Raw genomic sequence first — 22,982 nt, forward strand, 5'->3', positions numbered from 1 at the left:
TTGTATCAACTGACAAATTATCTTGTACTAATAATTCTGTATAAGATGGTCATTGTGAACTTAGCTATATAACTCTAAGCAGTTCAAATGATCTATTACTAACAGTACAGGTAGCAATTTATCTAATGAAACTTACCATTATTTTAATATTGATCATTGCGAAATACCGAAAAATAATGTTTTGATGATTTTTGCAGCTTAAAAAAGAAGCAAACTCTGGTGTCTAGATTTCTTTCTGTATTAATCAAGACTAATTCATTTTTGCCATATAATATTTTATTTTATGTAACACTGATGAGTACTCTCTGGTCTAGTCATACCTTCCTAGGATTGAAACACTAAAGGTAATTCAGCTCCAGGAATTTTCAATGTGATATTTATGCACAGGTGCCAGTCAGGCCCTACTCCCTTGCTTGTAAAAGCATATTCAACCCTTGGTTACAATGATGGATCCTGGGAGGGAAGAGAGGCAGGAAGGCAAGCAGCAGAAGACATCACAGGCAGTGGTGAACTGAGAGAGAACACTCTCAGGATGCAGCTTCAGTGCATTAAACAACTTATTTAATGGGGTGAACAGAGGGTACTTAAATCTTTGGGGTTGAGTAGGCCTTTCAGGTGAGTGTGTACATCATGGACTAGGACCAGGACTCTGGGGATACCTCAATGCACAAAGAGGACTTTCAGGTGCTGTCAGACATAGTCTTATAAAGGAGAGGAAGTTTAACATGGCCACTGGTATACTTGACCTCCTGATTTGTGGTAACATGAGGGTATAGGGGTACATGCACTGGGACACACAGGATTGGAGTAGAAAGGGAAGCAATCCTACTTCTGATTATCTCATAATGAAATTTCCTTGGGTTTGGATAAGCCTTGACCCCATTCTTGACAAGGCTTGCTCTCTTTGGTGCCACAGCTCTCTATACCACATTCAGGTATATAAATTTTCATTAGGTTTTCCTAAGATTTTGTTTCACTGGGACCCAGCAACGTACATATCCATTGCTAAAGACAATGAACAGTTTTCCAAAGGAGAAGGTCAAACGTACACCTCCACCAAACAGAAATGTATGAAAAACACAGTTACCTTCTGTGCTTTTCAGCACTTAACATGGTCCTCCTTTTGTCACTGGTATTTGAAGAGTGGTGCCTTATGGTTTTTCTTTGAACAGTTGGATGTTCAAAGCAGATATTTAGTGAGACAATAATAGACAGGTGTGAAGATGAATCCTTTATTATAAACGCATGCCTCCCTGTGTGTGTATACGCTTCTTCAGTCCCCATATGATTTACCTTTCCACTGTGGTACCTTTTGATGAAGAGGTTTCTTCAAATGCAGCCCTTTTGCCAGTTTTTCAGTACATTTTAATTTCATTTTCATAAACCTACAGTCAATCTGGAGTTAATGTGAGGGCATTCAAAAAGAAAGGAATGAAGATTTATTTTTATGACAGAAAGCTATTAAAGTCAACCCAGAATTACTTGTTGAAAAGTTTATTTTCAGTAACATTATGCTGCCCATCTTTGAGTGAAAACTTATTTCCATGATTATTTGGATCCATTTCTCTAATGTGGACAGCTGTTCTATGTCTTAGTCACTGTCCTGTTGCTATGAAATGACACTATTACCAGGACAACTCTCACAAAAAGAAAACATTTTACTTGGGGCTTGTTTACACTTTCAGAGGTTTAGTGCATTATCATCATGGCAAAGATCATGGCAGCAGGCAGGAGTGACAGCTCCATCTTCCTCAATGAGCAAACAGAACGATCGGGGGATAATGTGAACTTTTGGACCCTCAAAGCCCACCCAAATGACACACTTCCTCCAACAAGACCACAGCTTCTAATCCCAGCAAAGAGCCATGCCCTGATGTCTAAGTATTCAAATATGTGAGCTAATGGGGACCATTCTGATTCAAACCACTACATTATATTTCAATGTTTTTCTTAAATATAAAGTTGCAACTGTTGGGGATTTTGACATCTTCATATCTTGTCAGGAATATCTCAAGCAAATCCTTCAACTTATCTTTGGCCCTTTCACAATTCCATTTACATTTTAGAATGATCCAACTGTTAAAAACAATTGCTACTAAGATTCAGTTCTGAGTGCTAGCAATTTCGAAAGAATTTGAGGAGAATATTCCTTCATAAAAATCAGCTTGTTTGCACACTCTGTGCCCAAACCTGTAAATATCACATGGCTCTCCCCATATTCTAGCTTATAATTGATTGTTTCCAATAACAATCTGTAGTTTACAATGAAGGATATTCAATGTACTCTTAGACTACTTACTTGGTATTTAATCTAACTAGTGTTAGGGAGCATGTAAGCAAAACTACTTCATTTGTTTTCATTGTATTTTATTGATCTTATAAAGAGTGAAATTCCTATATCACTTGACTCAGCAGTTTTACTCCAGTTATGTTTTGTATGTGTGATTTCACTGTGCTGCGAATACTGACAGCACACTTGGCAGTTTTCTCCTTTAGCTCCTTAGGATTGCTCTTGGTTTATTACCTAGCCAAAGGATTTAGCAGAGAATTTACTATTATTGTGTGATTGGCATGCTGTGGTTCTGTCAAAAGATTAATGGTTTTACTTTTTCTTTCTAAAATATAATGTCTAGCTTAAGGTGAGAATCTACAGAAAGACATTCTAATTGTTATTACCTTCTGTTGTATTTAAAAGTAAATTGAAACTGGCATCTAAGATGTTTAATGGAAAAGCAAGACTATAAACTTGTAGACAGAAACAGGCACGGATTTTCACGTCCTTGAATTATATAGTGCTTTCATAGCTATAAGATTCAAATCACAAATGACCAAAGCAAGAAAAATCTATGTCATCAAAATATAAAGCTTTCATGGTATACAGTATGCTATAAAAATACTATTTACAGAACAAGAGATTGTAACTGCATTACATATCTGACTTACAATCTATAAAGAGACCTTCGGAGTCTTCAATCAAAAGAGATATAACCCAATTGAAAATTCATTTTTAACCAAACATTTTTGAGGGAAAAGCTGTATATTATTAACCAACAGAAACATAGATCTGATTTCTTAATAACTAAGGGAATTTAAATAAAAATGTTAAAGATCTCTTACTTGTCACCCATGGCAATGCCTACAAGGACAGACAATAACAAGCATTATTGATGTTGGAAAATCAAAACATGGAACAGGGAAAATCAGAGAATTCAGAGGCAGGCAGAACACTGGACTGGACTGGATAGCATATTCCAAGACAACTGAAATTACACAGTAAAACCCTATTTCAAAACAAAACAAACCACAATTCATACCTGATACCATTTTTCTATCTTTTTAAGTCATATAAGCAGGTTATATGTCCTCCACAGATATAGTATCATAACAGAAAAGTTAATTATATGTTTGAATAAATTTGCCAATTCTCCCCTACTTGGCATTTGTGTAAATTAATTTGTGTTTTTTTTCAATTAAATGTTTTGTCATACAATATATTATGAACATGGTTCCCTCTCTTAACAACCTCTAGATCTTACCTACCTCCCTACCCCCTGTTCACACAACTTCATGTCCCCCCAATCCGACTCCTACAGTCTGCTGATTTCCTATGGGTTGTCAGTAAAACTAAGCTTAATCTCCATTACTGTTCCTGAAGAAGAACACATTCTTTCTGAATACTGTCACTGTTTTGGAAGACATAAACTCACAGTCAATGTGTCAGGCTAACCAAGGAGGCTGAGTAGCAAGAGCAATGGCTTCAGAGTAAAGCAATGGGTAGAAAGATACATTATAAAGCCAAAAGGAAAAATAATTATTTTATACATATCTACATGGAAGAACAATCATAGAACAGTAAATTATATGTGCAGAACAGTAAGCATCTTTAAAATAAATAAGCAAACAAATAAATAATAAAGGTTCACATAGAAAACACGTGAGAAAGTACTGATACCATCCTATCTAGTTAGCAAAAGGACAGCATTAACCCCACAGCTAACATACATCAGCTATCAGCTGATCCTTACACATTCTTATACAAAAACCCATTAAATGAAAATCCACTGGGGAGGGAAGCTTATTATTAAAAAGCCCTTCAAGTCAAGACAATTCTTTTCAAACTGTGGTTCAGATGTAGGGCACTACCCTTACAACCTTGAGCAACTGAGTTTTTGGAAGGATCTTCATTTTCTTTAAGTAGATGAGAAGCACAAATGATGACAGTATTTCTCTGAATAACGAATAATACTGAAAATCTAAGCAAAGTATCTAACACAGCACAAAGGATGAATTAGTAGGAGAGCATACCAAAGTTAATGATGAGACCAATTATTGCCTTAAACTTGTGTAAAATATCACATATCCATTTTATGTTACTGCTTTTACTGCATTTCCTCCCCTGCAATTTCTATCGTCAGCTTTGTTTTAAAAGATGGTAATTTTAGTGTTCGATTTACACTTGAATAATTAAAGGGAGGTAATTTTCAAGAATCACTTTTCAATCTCTAAGCTGTATTCCAGTGAAGTCCACCAATTCGGACATTTTAGTTCCTACCAACATAAAGCCACCAGATCATCCTGAAGAAGTCAACTGGACTCCCACCTCACATCAAATCAACTCTATAAACACAGGTAGTGCCCAGTCATCTAAAGGCCAAGGAGCTGCAGGAGACAATTCTCCTATGCTCTCCTTTCGACATTTCTGGAATATAAATTTATTTTTTGATAATTCTCTCTGAAAGGTTAAACAAAAACTTTAACGCAGCTCCCACAGAATGAGTATGTGATTTCTACATATGTTCTCTCATTCCAACAAAATCTCAATTTATAAAATAGTTGATCTCCAAGGTCCTGTTTAATTTTATAATTCTGACTCTGTGGCCCACAAACTTTTTTATACAATTACTGAAGCTGAACTTGAAATTATGCCTATTTTTTTAATATGCATATAGACATTTTGACACAGGGAGTATTGTTCATTTCCTAAGCCTCTGTTTTAGGAGATTTTGGAATACATTCTGATATCTTCTGTGCAGTGTCACACATTTAAGAGGTGACTGTGAAAACTCCCTGGCATGAGGAGACTATACTCTACCTCAGGAAATGCAGTGTGATGTCTATAACTCCTGCTTACTTGTCCTTCCTCCAGGAATAGCAATTCACTGTGTTGTTTTTAATTTTACTTGATTGCTTGCTCATACAATTTAGGTCATTTGCATACATCAAATATGCATCAGATTGGTCATCAGACCAATAGCATAAGATTGATGCATCAGACTGTCACAGTAAATATTGCTTTGCTCTTATCCTGTAATCTGTATAACAATAAAACAGACAATAACAATAGTATCAGAAGACTCATCAATCATGACAGCCATTGCTACAAGTTCTTACTGTTGTTTTCAAACTGGTGTAGTACTGACTCAAAGATACTCTGTTATTCTTTTGGACAGAAGCCTAGCATATATGTCTCCTGAGAGGCTTCACCCAGGAGCATATAGAAACAGATGAAGAGACGCACAGCCAAACATCACACAGAGCTTAGGGTGTCTTGTGGAAGAGGGTAGATTATAATTGAGCAAGCTGGAGGGGTCAAGGACACCACAAGAAGACCTACAGAGTAAATTGACCTGGGCCCCTGGGGGCTCACAGAGACTGAACCACTAACCAAAGAGCATGCAGGAGTTAGGCCTAGGCATCCTACACATTTGTAGATGTGCAGCTTGGTATTCATGTGGATCCCCTAACACTGGGAGAAGGACCTGTCTCTGACTTTGTTGCCTGCCACTGGATCCCCTTCCCCTACCTGAACTGTCTGATTGGCCCTCGGTGGGAGAAGATGTGCCTAGTCCCAGTGGGACTAGATGTCCCAGGGTGGGATGGTACCGAAAGAGGATTTTCTTTCTCTGAAGAAAAGGGGAGCAGGTGTTGGGGAGAAGGGTGTATAAGGGCAGTACTGGGAGACAAGGCGGGACAGGGCTGTGATTGGGATGTAAAGAGAATAAAGAAATAAATTATTGAAAATAATAAATTAATGTTATCTTTTGCTTTCAGACATGATGAAGTGAGGATTGTCTCTAAAATGTTTGGATTTCAATATCGTATTTTCCACAATACCAAGCACATGTTGTTTTCAGCAGATATGGTCTACTAGGTTACATCCTCCTCACCTGTATTTTTTTCAATGACCTTTGGTAGGCAAGTATCTTAACAGATGTGTACTGACTGGTTTTGAGTGTCAATTTAATACAAGATGGAGTTATCACAGAGTAAGGACCCTCCCTTGAGTTTATGACTCCATGAGATCCAGTTGTAAGGCATGTTCAAGGCTAGGAGAGCCCATTGTGAGTGGTGCCATCCCTGGGCTGGTAGTTCTGGATTCTATAAGAAAACAAGTTGAGAAAGCCAAGAGAAAGTTGAGAGGCCATTCCTCCGTGGCCTCTGCATCAGCTCCTGCTTCCTGACCTGCTTGAGTTTCAGCTCTGATTTCTTTTGGTGATGAACAGCAATGTGGAGGTGTAAGCTGAATAAACCCTTTCCTCCCCAACTTGCTTCTTGGTCATGAAGTTTTGTGCAGGAATAGAAACTCTGACTAAGACAAGATGATAAGACACAAAGAAACAGTATTATAGAGCAGTTATTTGGTATATATATATATCAACAGTTCCTTGGTACTTAAAAGAAAGCAAATTTACCTAGCAATGTGATGGTTGTACCTCTTGTACATAACTAATACATGTAGCTGACAACATGACACTTCAGGATGCTGAACATCAGCATGCCTTTGGTGAACAAATGAACTTTACGTGCATCAATGTTGAGTGTGTGCTGAGTTAGTACACAGTGTTAGAAGTAGGATTTATAGGTTACTGGAAATCCTATCCTCACCTCAAGCCAAGGTTCACTTAACATCTTAAAGCAACTTTAGTCAGCCACTCAAACATTAAATTCTAAAATTAAAATATTAACATTATACAGTTAGACCAAAGATAAACTAATTTGTGGCTACTTCCCGAGAAATGCAGCAAGAAGGCATTAAGTGTTTTCATTTTGCAAAATAGAGCCATCGCTCTCCTCCTAGAGCAGCAAACTTAGTATATATCACAAAATAGTGAAGTCCACAGAGGACTCAATCACCTTGATTCTGAGTGAAGTTTTTCAGACAAGGTTCACCAACAACCTGTTTGAGTGCAGATGCACTATGGTATGCCACAAGAAAGGGCTCTGCCAGAAACTGTCCTACTCAGTGTATGTTTGACTTAGAATTGCTTCTTGGTTATAGAACTTAAGAAAACTTTTGCTGTTGTCAAATATTTCCAAACTCCCACATTCAGTTACAGTACTTCTGTTTGGAGTTGTGACCCACAATTCATGTCATGTAGTAGAACACTTTCAAACCAAAAGGCTAGGGAGCTTTCAGAGCCCCCATCTTATTTTAGTGCAAAAAACAAAGCTTTGGGATAAGCTAAGCGAGGCTTTTTTTTTTAATTTGTTTGTTTTGGTTTGGTTTTTGCTTTTTTGGTTGTTTCTCTCTCTTTTGTTTTCTTTTTCTTTCTTTCTTTCCTTCTTCTTCTAAGTCTTCTTTCTTCTTCTAAGTCTTCTTTCTTCTTCTAAGTCTTTCTTTTCTTTCCTCCTCCTCCCCCTCCTCCTCCTCCTCCTCCTCCTCCTCCTCCTCCTCCTCCTCCTCCTCCTCCTCCTCCTCCTCCTCCTCCTCCTCTTCTTCTTCTTCTTCTTCTTCTTCTTCTTCTTCTTCTTCTTCTTCTTCTTCTTCTTCTTCTTCTTCTTCTTCTTCCTTTCTTTGTATCAGAGCTAGCCATTGGTAAACTGTTTCAGAAGCCAGTAGTTTCTCACCTTAGTTACTTGCAGAACAATTAAAAGACAATGAAATATTTCCTATTCTATTCAGAAAGATGGCTTGTAACAGTTAGATCTTTTGTGTTAGATATTTTTGTCATAGCCACACTTAGGGATGACATGACCAATGAAGTGGAAGTGTGAGAGTCAAGCAAGTATCCAGAGTGTGGTATTGAGCCTCTCATTTCAGCAATTCAGAGTGATGATTATACATTCCCAGTCAAGAATATCCAATGATGCCCCACTAATGAAAGAGCCCTACAACACTGCTAATGCCCCTATTGCACTATTCATTCCTATGAGGAGATTTTTCTACTGAAAACATTTTCCTTTACTTTCATAGAACCCCTTAAAATAGCAAGCAAACAGTGTTTATTTTACCTATATGTTTATTTTTAATGTTAGTTTTTATTTTCACAGTAGTTTACAAAGTTGTAGAGTTTCATCTGGAGTTTTCTTTCTCACTTTGAGTTTTTATTTGTTCTTTTAAAAAGTCATATATACATAGGCCTATGACCTATACTCTTCTAATACGTACCCTATCCTACTTTTGTTATTTCCTCTTCTTTTTATAAGCCGTTGAGTCCAATTAGCGCTACTCATATGTGCATGGACGTGGGAACACACATAGGAACATGGAAGTCAGCCACCAGCCACACATCTTTTGTTAGGCAAAAATGACTCTCTCTCCCCAATTGACTTCAATTGCAACATAGCTTCTAGTTACTAGTAGAACTCATGAACCCTTTTCTCATCTATGTTGGAATGTTGACTGGCCATATCTTGTATATGACCTGTGTAGGTAACCTGAGAGCATGGATATAAAATATTCATGTCATGTCAAGAAGATAGCAGTTCATAGCACTTATCTAATTTTCCTCTTATGTAGTTTCTGCCACTTCTATGATATTCCTTGAAGTTTGACAGGGAGGGTTAATATGATTACCCTATTTGAGCACTCCACTGTTACTTTTGGGTCTCCTCATTAAGTGCTCCCCATTGCAAAAAAAAAAAGATTCTTTGTCCAAGGTGAACAGAAGCAATAATTTATGGATATAAATGTTGGTATTTTGAAAGCAATTTGGAAATAAAAATTAAAGTTTCCACTCTGGAACTAATGAACTCTTCTGTCATGAACTTTTGACCAGGTTGCAATACCCACATTAATTTCTTCCTGTGGTGCAGTCCTTAAATACAATCACAGAGTGGTTGCCTAGCTTCATAACAATTATGCCACAACTGCATCAGTAGAGATATTTGGTTTGGAAAGTTAGTCCTTGTCATGTAGGGTTCATTGTTGGGTAAATCCAGTTGCTAATTTTTCCATTTCAGAGACCTACTGACAACCTCTATCAATGTGCAAGGAGCGAACCAAGAGGAAGTTTTCATGTAAGATTCAGCTTCATTTTTCTATGTTCTGAAATTTATGTTGTATCTCCTGCAAAAGGAGATTACCAAACAGGTAATACCAGCTAGCTATCGAGAGCAACCCAGATCAATAGAAATAGCTTGTGTCCATGGTAAAGGCAAAGCCCTAGCTTTGCTGAGAACAGGATGCAAAGCCATGCTATGGGAGTCTGTGGCAGTGGGATTTTGTATGTTTTAAAGGCTCAATGCAATGGATGTCTTTTTTGATTAATAAAAATACTTTTGTTCTTGTTAGAAGTCTTAGAGTGTGTTCATCGTGTCTACTGTAATACACTCTCTGGAGCCAAGTGAATATACTTCTCATAAACAATAATCAAAATTAAAAGGCAAATATTTAAAAAAAAGAGAAAGAGCTTGTGTTATTTTTGGGAATTTGAGACCTCCCTAAACAGGTGACAATTGTGAGGTATCGCATGATCTTGGGGGTTTTTTTGTTTTTTGTTTTTTTTTCTGAAAAAACTATGGTTCATCCTTTAAGAGTAGCCTGTTTTAGACCTATCTATTAATTAATACATGTTAATTAAAATTATTTCATATAATCTGCAAAGATAATATAACATTCCTAGTCAAAGAAATGATCCAGTGACTCTCCAGTAGTTCTATATTCATGCACATATAGGTAACATTAGTTGAACTCAATAGATTATAAAAAGAAGAAAATTGGGGGAAATTGTGAAGATAGAAAGTGGGAAGTATTGAAAGTCTGGGATGTAGAGAGAATTTTGATTGGATATGAACAAGCTATTTATACACATATATCAAATTTCAAAGAATGAAGAAAATTCATAATGTGAAATCTCTTGTTATGTAGATACTTTAAAAATGATAAAATGTAAAGGTAAACAAAAAATTTAAGTTTATATATATAATTATTTTTATATATAATTTCTATATATAATTTTATAATGTGTTTTAATAATTTTACCTTCCCTCCATCATAAACTCTTCCCAGAGTCACCCCACTTTCCTTCTCACCCAATTTTCTAATTTTTTCTTCTTTCCTCATCAATGACAATTTTCCTTCTCAAATATTCCTGGATGTATGGCTTTCTTCTGGAGGTTGGCTGAATTTTCAGAGGTTGCACTTTTAGAGAAAACAAACCTTCTCATTCCTAGCAGTTAAATATTTATGGCAACTTCTTGGACAGGAATGGAACTTCATGCTCAAATCCTTTCTCTGTATTGAGGAAGGATGTAGTCCTGCACAGGTCCTGTGTATGATGTCACAATCACTGTGAGTTCACATGTTCACCAACGCTGAGACACCCAAGCTTTGGTCTTCCTTCTACTTAAGCTTCGTGTAGTCTGTAAAATATACCTTGGGTATTCCCGAGCATTCAACTCAGGTGACAGCAGATGTTGGTGAGGATGTAGAGGAAGAGGAACACTCCTCCACTGTTGGTGGGATTGCAAGCTGGTACAACTACTCTGGAGATCAATCTAACAGTTCCTCAGAAAATTAGACATATTACCTGAAGACCCAGCTCTACCACTCCTGGACATATACCCAAATATGCTCCAACATATAACAAGGACACATGCTCCTCTATGTTCATAGCAGCCTTATTTATAATAGCCAGAAGCTGGAAAGAACCCAGATGTCCTCCAATGGAGGAATGGATACAGAAAGTGTGGTAAACTTGCACAACTGAGTACAACTCAGCTATTAAAAACAATGACTTCATGAAATTCTTAGGCAAATGGATGGAACTAGAAAATATTATCCTGAATGAGGTAACCCAATCACAAAAAAAAACACACATGTATGCACTCACTGATATGTTGATATTAGCCCAAAAGCTCAGAATACCAAAGAATTGTAAAGATTTTAAATTTAGGAATGGTATACTTTCTTTCCGCAGGAGGTTGATAGACCTGAATCAATGAGGAAAAGAAGCTGTGTTTCCATCCAGAATTTCCCAGACGTGGCAGTAATTGTCTACAATTTTGCCTAAGGCTATTTTCTCCACTTACTTCCACCCTTTAAACATATATTAACCATCTTATGACATTACATGGCAAATACTCGGAGCATAGGTGAATATTAAAAAAATTTGTTTATCTACTCTAAAATTCAGAAGCAACATATCAGTCTCTAAGTCTCAAACCCACACATATGACATACAAGGTCTATGGTTACAGACAGCAAATTCTGTAAAAGGAAACTGAATTACAGTCATCATGTGTGTTCTTTTGTTCACCTGATACCGAAACCTGAAACATGGCTGCCTGGCAGGTGAATTTTCTTTACACATCACCCCTGTGAGCTTTGTGTCTAAATTATCTTGCCACATAAAAGATCAGCTTGAAACGTATTGCTCACCTCTTATCTATTCAATGGTTTGATGGAACAGTGAGGAATATCGTTAAAGACAATGAGGCGTCAACTCCTTTAATTATTCTCTCTTGAGAATCCTCCATTTCAGACCATCTATTTCAGATTTGGAATCCTGACATTTTAACCTCTTCTTGATTAAAGGTTTCTATCTCCATCTCAGAGAATGCTAGCTTAAATGTGGCTTCTCACAAAGGGCTTAACTTTTCTATATCTAAGTTTCAGCCCTTACAAAATAGAAATAATCACAGTGCAACTGTCCGGCATGTGTCAGGTGTGCTCATGTATGGACTCCCTGTAAGCACTCCACGTAGAGTTCTAAATCCTCCTAAGAACAAAGACAAGACTGAAACAGAATAACTGAAAGCATGGCAGACCTAAGTTCAGAGAAAAGTAGATGCTGGTGGTCAAGAGGCTTGAGTTATCATTTACCCCTGTAAATATTCCATTCACTTACCTGAAGAAACATTTGAAGAATTATGCAAAGCAAGCATATTAATCATACACATAACTCTAATAAGCAAAATTAAAAAGCTTTGAAGTAATTAAATAGTTTTCTTTTAAATTTTCTATTTTTACAATTGTATTATGTATGTGTATGCTCAGCCGTGTGTGAGTGTCAGGACTCATGCCTGTAGGTCAAAGGACGGCTTGTGGAAGTTAGCTCTCTGCTTTCACCATGTGGACTTCAGGTGGGACTCAATCACCAGGCATGATAGCAAAAGCTTTATCTGCGAAACCATCTTTACAGTGCAGTTTTATGTTTTAAAGAGGTATAAAAACATGAAATGGAGAACTTACGTTATTTTTCAAAGGATGATAAGGGGTGAAGAGGATACTGATTCTATCATGGAGAAGTGAACTGCAATCTTCTGATTTCATCTTTAACAGTGAAAACAGCTTGAAACTGCAAACAGGTTTGTAGGTGTGGGGCCATTTTAATTTTGGATGCTACTTATACTTCTGTTTTTCAACTATAGGTTATTTTGTGTTGAAATACACTTATCTCTAAATATTTTAGTCATCACTGGAGCTAAATATTTCAGTGTACAGAGAAAAGTATGAGGTGAGTATTTTTACATAATATTCATCACAAATAGCCAATAATTTCTGATAACTATGTGTGCATGTTTAAAACATCTACTCTGCATTAGACCTGTTATTGTTAAAATGTGCTTAATATTCAGACATGAAGTCAATACCATTACTAAGTACAAATATGACTGTGTTTTGACCATAGTCACTATTTAGCAAAATGTTAGAAACCTGAGTGCCGTTTTTTATAAATTACTTTTAGTTGGAAAGAAAGGACTATATGTTCATTTGTAAACCAAATCTAACCATAATATCAAACACATAATATCTCTTCAATTTAGAAAAAATAAGCAAGGTCAAGATATGTCCAAAAACACTGATTTTATATTAACAGGTGACAGCATTATTTTTCACTCAATAAATTGTCAACTGAAACAATGTTATTTTCTACAAAGAAAGTTTAAGTAAAAATAGGTCATTCCTAAATTGTCATTGTTATTTTCTATATTGATGAATTTTATAAGAAACATATCCTCATAACTTTTTTGACATGGCAAAATTATTTGCCAATAAATAATTCTTAAATGTACAGTCACATTCTTTGTTGGGTCAATTACCAAATAGCCTATTACTTTTAAATTTCCATCAGCCACTATTAGGGTAACATGTATGGAGACCACTTGCTGAAGAAAGTAGTCCATTGTCTCTTTGGACATCTTCACAATGTTAAAGGGATAACAGCACTCAGCACATTCTCACACTGTGATATAGTGTCACTGTAGACTATGCTACTGATTCAAATAATTCACCAAGTCTACCATAAGATGGTTGTGCTCTCTGGTGTTTTCATGGGGCTAATAAATATGTTTGTGGTCAAGCAGCCCTCAGCCTCAAACTTTTCCCTAAAGTATTAAAAAAAATAACATTTTATGTACATAAAAATAAACATCAAAACTAACACTGCCCAACTTTCAAAAACAGCACATTTAATTATGATGAAGTAATAGTCTAGAGCAGCTCTGAAGGATAATATAATCATCTCAAATGTGGTGGAAGTGACGGAAAGAGAATGAAGAGAATTCCACAATCTAATATAGCAGTGAAACTAAGTTCTACCATGGGTATGGTGAATTAACATCTTAAAATTATTGAAGATTACATTGAATAAATTAATCAAAATAAGGGTAGTCTATTATATTTAATAAGTTAAAAAGTGACAAAATTATGAACTCAAAATACTTTATAATACTTAAAGTATCATGTTATACTTATTTGGTTTTATCAAATATTGACAGAAACTACATAGATTTTATACCTTTTAACAATATAGCCAACCCTTAATAACTTGGAATTTGGGTTTCATGATTCTTCTGGATATCAAAATCAGCAGGTTTAGTGTTTACATATAGCTTATCCAGATGCAATACTATATATAAATACATTGCCAACTACTTAACATATGCAATTTTATGTATAATAACATAAATAACAGTTATCCTGAATTGTTTAAGTAATAATAAAAATAAAGAACAATTCTTCATCTGATTAATGTAGTTGATAATTATACCCATAAATACTTTTTTTGGTTGACTCCACAAAGAGAGAAGCATGAGAAAAGGAGGTAGAAAGGGTTGAATTTCTATACAATTAACAGAGGATTACTATTGATAATAACAAAAAAAAACAAAGTCAGAAAAGAAAATGACCCACTTTATTTTTATTTTAATTTTCTTTACTTCCCCATTTTTATTAAATTGGGTATTTCTTATTTACATTTCAAGTGTTATTCCCTTTCCCGGTTTCCAGGCCAACATTCCCCTAACTCCTTCCCCTCCCCTTCTATATGGGTGTTCCCTTCCCCATTCTTCCCCCATTACCGCACTCCCCCCAAGAATCCCATTCACTGGTGATCCAGCCTTGGCAGGACCAAAGGCTTGTCCTTCCACTGGTGCCCCTACTAGGCTATTCATTGCTACCTATGAATTTGGAGCCCAGAGTCAGTCCATGTATAGTCTTTGAGTAGTGGCTTAGTCCCTGGAAGCTCTGGTTGGCTGGCATTGTTGTTCATATGGGGTCTCAAGCTCCTACAGCTCTTTCAGTCCTTTCTCTGATTCCTTCAACAGTCCATTCTCAGTTCAGTGGTTTCCTGCTGGCATTCGCCTATGTATTTGCCATATTCTGACTGTGTCCCTCAGGAGAGATTTACATCCGGTTCCTGTCAGGCTGCACTTCTTTGCTTCATCCATCTTATCTAGTTTGGTGGCTGTGTTTGTATGGGCCACACGTGGGGCAGGCTCTGAATGGGCGTTCCTTTAGTCTCTGTTCTAAACTTTGCCTCCCTTTCCCTCCTAACGGTATTCTTGTCCCCCTTTTAAAGAAGAAGTGAAGCATCCGCATTTATGACCCACTTTAAAAGCATGGATCTGAATGGAGAGTTCTCAAAAGAAAAAAATCAAGTTTAAATAATCTCATAAATGTTAATTGTCCCTAGAAATTATGAAAATGGAAATCAAAAACAACTTTAAGATTTTATCACATACCAGTTAGGATGACATATAGGCTAACAACAATTTCTGGTGGGAACTTGGGGAAGAGATCTCCCTTGCACTGTAGGTCAGATGGTAGGATTTCAAACTGGTGCAACCACCATGGAAGTCAGTGTGAAGAATTCCTAAAAAAAATTAAAATGAAATTACTGTATTTCCCAGTTGTAACCACTCCTTGGTGTATTCCCAATGAATTCAACATTTGACTGGGTAGAAACTTGCTCACCCATGTTCAATGCTTCCCTATTCATAGTAGCTAGGAATTGGAAACAAGCTAAATGTTCTTCAACTGACAAATGCATAGTAAAAATATGGTACATATACACTATTCATGGCTAGTCTCCTGTAAATGCAAGTAAAATTATAAATTTTATGGGTAAATGAATAGAACAAACGAAGAACATATTGAGTGAGGTAAACCTGACCCAGGAAGACAAACATAAAATGTTCTCTCTCATCTGACGCTCCTGGCTCCAAATCTTCATATGTGAGCACATATTCAAGTAACGCTTGGTAACATTTTTGGTTTTAATTTGTTTGGTTTTCTGCCTGATCTGTCTGCAGAGGTGAAAGTCAGAATGTCAACCAGGTTTCATTCTTAAGCCAACTATAACTAACAGATCTCCTTAGAGACTATTTGAGAAAATTTAATCTGGAGTCCATCTTCATAGAAAAAGAAGCATTAACAGAATCTTACATAAAAGCAAGATGGAGATGATTAAATCATCATAGATGGTAGTTCAGCAGGTTTAGTTAGTGTTTTTCTAGCATCTGCTACATGGCTCTGTGTGCAAAATTGCAAGACATACTCAGGTAAAGATGAGATTTGAGTCCAAAAATGAGAATGAGAATGAAAACGGGAGAAGCAAAAAACTTTAATGTACTGAGTCTTTAAAAGGATATTTGAAGGTCCAAAATACAGTTCATTGGAGTTGAGAAAAAATTATTTTAGTTCAAAGTAGTTCTGCTGTTTAGGTTAATAATTTATTTTTATAAAGAATTATCTTTACTTCATGTGTATGAGTATCTGCTTGAAAGTATGTATGTGTTCCACATGAGTGTCTGGTGCCTCTGGAGGCCAGAAAAGATATCATATCCACAAGCACTGGAATTACAGATGGCTAAAAAAAAAGTACCATAGCAGTGCCTGAAACAAGACCTCAATTCCTCACAAAAGCACCAAGTGCTCTTAACCACTGGGGCATCTCTCCAGCCCTAATAATGAATTCTTGCAAAAGCTTGTAAACTAATCCAAATTTATTAATCTAAATTTAGCAAGTGAAAATAGTTCAGTGTAATTGAAAGCTGCTCTAATTCTGTTTATTTAATTGACTATTTGATATTCTCTGTCTTTCTCTCTCTCTGTCTGACACACACACACACACACACACACACACACACGAGAGAGAGAGAGAGAGAGAGAGAGAGAGAGAGAGAGAGCGGGAAGGGGGATTGGGAGAAGGACAGAGACAGAGACAGAGAAAAAGACAGAGACAGAGTTATACACACACCAAATAGAGTAGTCCATTTTTTCTTACCCTCCAAACTTCTGAACGTGAGAAAGAAGAACAAGGGTTAAGAACTGGTTTTGAATCTATCAAGCAACTACTCACTCTTGGACCACTGGGTCCTATTTCTAGAGTAGTTTGCCCCATATAAGCCACAATAAAGTTTGTAAATTGTCTAAGTTAGCTGTTCAACTGCCGTATTCTAAAGAAAAGGAAACAATATGTAAGTGGGTCAGTTCTAAAATTAATTTAGCCTAACTTTTCCTGAAAACACTAAAAATATTACTATCACGAGAGCCAAAATATCACCACCAAGCACAGAGAAACAAGCCCAAGAGAATACTTTCCCAGCATGCTCTTGTCCTGCTTATCACACTAGAAAGGTGGGGCTTTGGCTGTTAGGCAAATGAAAGTAGGCTAAATGAATGAAGTATAGTTAAATATTGATCAGAAGTAACATTTAGAGGGAGTTAATCATTTATCAGACACTCATTTAGTCTTTTAACATTTCAACATTTCAAAAGGGTGGCATTATTACTGCATTGACTTATAGATATAGAAACTAGGTTTGTATAATAGGTAAAAGAGGGCTTTAAACCACTGTATCAAAATATGTGCCTTTAATTACCTATATTGTATTATACTTTATAATTATATTACTTTCTTTGGTAACTAGTCATCATTTATTAAACATCTAGTCTGTGTCAATCACCATGTTAAAAAGAATAGATTAGATTCTCATCTTTGTATAGCTAATATAATTATGTACATGTGTCTGCTTGAACTGTATAGTCCCAATGATCATATGTTAAAGTCTTAGTTAATATGTCTACATGTGAAGACAAGAACTCTGAGGAAGCAATTGAGATTAAATAATATTCCAGTATAATAGGCCTTGTACATAGTTATGGATTGTCTTAAGGTTTCCACTGCTGTGAAGAGACACCATGAAATGGCAACTCTTAAAGAAGAAAACATCTAATTGGGGCTGGCTTACAGCTTCAGAGGTTCAGTCCATTATCATCATGGCAGAAAGCATGGCAACCGGCAAGCAGACATGGAGTTGGAGGAGCCAAGAGTTCTACATCTTGATCTGAAGCCAGCCAAAGGGAGACTGTCTTCCAAAGGCAACCAAGAGGAGAAAAGGTCTCTTCTGCATGGGGTGGAGCGTGAACATAGGATCTCAAAGTCCACCTCCATAGTGTCACACTTCTTCCAACACGGTCATACCTCCTTGCCACTTTCCATAGGCCAAGCATATTCAAACCACCACAATCATGACAGCCCAGATACATACACCTAAAAAGACGAGAGTCATATGAACTCATAATAACAAGGACCATTTGCAGGACAAATGGAAAATTTTCAACTATCACCAACCTAACCAGTGCCTGAATCTTGATCTTCACCGTGGAATAAACTGAGAACATAACAAAAGCCAGCCACCAAAGAAATCTATGGCATGTTGTCTAACTAACCTAGAAGTATAGTGCAAAGATAAATAAATATCCCACTTCTTACAAAATAATGTGGGAAAAACCAATAGATGAAGTGAGGTTACCTATTTCTTTATGTCTGTCTGTACTTCTGTCTCATCATTATGCCTCCCCCAACAATCTCCATCTAGTATTTAGTAGAGAAGTGTGCCTAAACATAACAACAAATGATTTACAACATTCAGTAATTAAAGGAATATTTCTTGTACCTTGTATTTTTCACACTTTTGTACAATTCCTTTGTCACAGATTCCTGTCAGTGGGGCGTCTGAGTGAGGGAAATTGTTGTTGAGCAACAAGTTCCCAAATGCAGTCATCTGAACTTGTCTGTGTCCTAATGATACTCTATAATCATGGATTTTTGTGTGTTATATAGTCCTCAATGATTCAGCCTAAGCCGGAACATGATAAAATGCTATTTTTTCTTCTACAGTATGCCAGTGTTTCACCTGGGCAGGTTCAGGCTCACTTGTGGCCATTACTATAAACACTAAGCTTTGTACCAACCTAGGTGGTCCACCTCAGAAACATATCACTTCCTCCTGTTGGCAACTGGCCAGCAAGACTCGCTACTCTGGGACCTGTAATGTACAGGCAAGGGTAAGAATGAAGTGGGAAAATAAAATGTGAGGGAATACCTTTAAAAAAATCTTTGTAGTCAAGGACTAGCCACTATAATATAAGAAAAAGAAAAATACGACCCTATTTTCTCAAGAGTCCGACTAAGAGCACAGCACATGGCATTGCCCTTCACTGTATCTGCTGTTGTCTTTTCTTAGGGGAAAGATGTACCTTATCTATGCTTTCCCAGTCTCCTTTTCTTCCCCTGCACAACTCTAGGAATGGAAACAACAGGCTTCTCTCACATTCTCTTCCTGTCTAGAACTTTTATATAAAACTCTTGTTAACTAGACTCCAGGTCTAGGTTAATAATGACCAAAATGAAGTCTGCAAAGTGTGGTTTGCAGTCACGAAAGCCAGACTGTTTGCCTTGCTACAAATTCCGTTTCAGAATGCTAATTATTACTGGTCATTTATTTTAATTCATTTTGGAAGAAGTCCCAATGTACACTGAAACACGAGATCTCTCTAATAGGATATGGTTTAGAAAGGCAAATATGAATACCACATTAGCACTGTGTGACACACAGATCCTTCAGCTTGCTGAACAGACAGGCTGAATGATTAATTCCCACTCTGTAAGGAAGGGAACATTCAAGCTCAATCTATGAAGAGGAATGGAATAATTTCATAAAATGTTTCTAGTAGTTCAGTTTTAAAGTATGTGACCAGTGGCTCATTTCTAAACTAGGCACATGTACTTTTTCTTATCACCAAGACATGAACATTCCCCAGTAACAAGCAAGCTTGAGAACTATTAATCATACCCAATAAGTGCAAGGCATTAAAACTTCCATCAGGTCATAAACCCTGTATACAAACACAAAGACATATCTGCCTCTACCAAGCAATCCACGTACATGCAATTGAAAATGTTTATCTTGCAGTGAGACATGTGTGGTTTGGAAGAAAAAAAAAGGTGAAATAACTAAGATTTATAAAATTAATATTCTAAATTCTGAAAGTCACAATTTTTATAGGAAACTCTGGATCCATTCCTGCTCTAGTGTCCTTCCACCAGCTGAAGTGCACAGCTGTCCTGCTTGCACTTCGTGAGAGGATCCCAAAGGACTATGTCCAAGAGAGTGCAAAGAGAAGTTTGTGCCTAGAATCATCTTAGCAAAAGCATTCACCATACAAGAGGCTAGAGAGATTGCTGGGCTGTTGAATTGCTCTGTGTGGGACCAGACTTTGATCCCCAGCCACCAGAGGGCTCACACAATCTGTGACTCCAGCTCCAGAGTCTCTAATGCCTTCTTCTGACCCTTATACGCACAGGGCATATACATGGTTCACACACATACATATAGACAAAACATTCAGATAAATTAATATATAGAGAGAAACGTTTTATCACTTAAATTAGGATTCCAAGAATAACAAAGAATTTCAGTATCCAATAATAGTTACTAATTAAGAAAGTTGTTTATGCATTCATTACGCTTAAATTTCATGTCACTTTAAGAAAGGCTCAAAAACTACAATTCTGAAAGTTTTTCTTAATAATCACTCTATGTATATAATAAGAAGCAACGTTTCTTTCTTTAACCTTTTTCTTAATGTTTTATTGATTGTGAATTTCACATCATGCACCACATTTCCACTCATCCCCACCATCTGCCCTTGCAACCTCCCCCCAAAAATGAAAATAAAAGCAATAAAAACATAAATAAAATAGAAAATAAAAAAGTCTCACTGTGGTAGCTAAGGTGTGGTATAGTTTGTCTCACAGTAAACCCTTTTGCATAAATATCTTTACCTACAAATATTCATTGCAATGGATCATTGGTCTGGTTTAAGGCCTCTGGCTTCTGTTACACTATCAATACTGGATCCTCACTAGGGCTTCTCTTAGTTTTCACGTTGTTGCTCTGTGTGATGGAGATCCTATAGCTTTGGTTCTACAAAACTGGCCCCTTCACACACTCAAGAGTTTAGATAGCATATGATGGTGTTGACCAACTAAAACCCCTGTGTCTGGACCTGGGTGGGATCTGTGTTGTTCTGTCTGTTAGCTCTTCAGTGCTGGTGCCACCAGGGTCAAGTTTTCCACTTTGCCTTTAAATAAAAGATCGACATTTATGTAAAAACCATTTCAGGGTGGGGAAAAGGCTTAATGGATCTCTTCAGGTAAGCATAAGGGCCTGAGGTTGAATCCAAACAATCCATTCGAAAGCTAGGTGCAATATTGCACACCTGTAATTTCTGTGTTCCTGTGGAGGTTTGGGGAGCACAGAGAAAACAATCCCAAGAAGTTGCCAGGCCAACTTACCTTCCATATGCAATAGTGAAGAGAAGCAGAAATCCTGGGTTCACAGAAAGTAGGCTTCCACCAACACCTGAGGTGTCTCTGGAAACTGTACACATTTGCTGTGGCAAGTGCAGATCTGTACTGCCATAGACATACACACACACACACACACACACACACACACACACACACACACACACTCACACACATCATATACATGCAAACACAGTTACAAATCAGTTTTTGCTGAATTTTGAATGCAGCATTTGAGTAATACAAAGAAATACAGAAAGCATATGGTAAATACATCATTAATAAATATAGAGTGTCTTTTACTCATTGAACTCCAGAATGCTACAATTACCACAACTGAAAGTACAAACTTTTCCTACATTTGTGTTAACCATAACCTGGGTTTCAGAAACACATGCTTTTTTCCCATTGTTCATTGTTTTGGTTTTGTTGTTTTGTTTTGGGGGTTTGTTGCTTTTATTGTTGTTATTGTTTGATTCAAATTTTTTTAATTTTAAATTTTCTTCCTTATTTAATTTTATGCTTCAGATCTTATTATCCTCTCAGTCCACACCTTTACTCTAACAGTTCCACTTCCCATACCTCCTCCCCACCCCACACCCCATATCTCTACAAGGATGTTCTCACCTCACCCACCACACCAGACCTAATAACTTCCTGGGGCCTCAGTCTCTTGAGAGTTAGGTGTATCTTCTCTGACTGAACCCAGACCTAGGAGTCCTCTGCTATATATGTTTTGGAGGCCTCATCTCAGCTGGTGTGTGCTCCCTGTTTGGTGATACAGTATCTAAGTGATCTCTGGGGTCCAGGTTCATTGAGACTGCTTGTCCTCCTACAGGGTTGCCCCTCCTTCTCAGCTTCCTCCAGCTTTTTCCCCAATTCAACCAGAGGGGTCATCAGCTTTTGTTCATTGGTTGGGAGCACATATCTGCATCTGACTCTTTCAGCGGATTGTTAGGTCTTTTGGAGGGCAGTCATGATAGCTCCCTACTTTGTGAATGCCCCATAGCCTCAGTAATGGTGTAAGGTCTTGGGGCCTCCCCTTAAACTAGATCCTACTTTGGGCCCGTCACTGGGCCTTCTTTACCTCAGACTCTTCTCCATTTCCATCCCTGCATTTCTTTCAGATAAGAAGAATTATGAGTCAGAGCTTTGATTGTAGGATAGCAACTCCATCCCTCACTTGATGCCCTGTCTTTCTGCTGGAGGTGGGTTCAATAAGTTCCCTCTCTCTACTGTAGGGTATTTCATGTAGGGCCCCCCCATTTGAGTCCTGAGAGTCTTTCACTTCCCAGGTCATTGGAACATTCTAGAGGGTCCTCCCAACCTCCTTCCTCCCAAGGTTGCCTGTTTCCTTTCTTTCTACTGTCTCTCGGGCTTCAATCCTTTTCTTCCACCCAATAGCAGATCATTTCCCCCTCTCTCCCTGTCCCTATTCCCTTTCCATCCACTGTCCCTCTATATCTCCCCCCTTGTGATTGTTTTCTTCTACCTCACAAGTGAGATTGAGGCATCCTTACTTTGGCCCTTCTGCTTGTTGATCTATTTGAGTACTGTGTACTGTATCTTGGGTATTCTCTACTCTTTTTTTGGCTAATATTCACTTATTAGTGAGAGCATACCATGCATGTCCTTTTGGGTATGAGTTGCCTCACTCAGGATGATATTTTCTAGTTCCATCCATTTGCCTACAAAACTCAGGATATCCTCGTTCTTAATAGATGAGTAGTATTCCATTGTGTAAATGAACCACATTTCCAGTATCCATTCTTATGTCATGGGATATCTGGGTTGTATCCAGCTTCTTGATATCACAAATAAGGCTGTAATGAACATAATAGAACATGGTGGGGCATCTTCTGGGTATATTCCCAAGAC

The sequence above is a fragment of the Rattus norvegicus genome, chromosome 4, assembly GCF_036323735.1.
Source record: "Rattus norvegicus strain BN/NHsdMcwi chromosome 4, GRCr8, whole genome shotgun sequence".
NCBI lineage: Eukaryota > Metazoa > Chordata > Mammalia > Rodentia > Muridae > Rattus > Rattus norvegicus.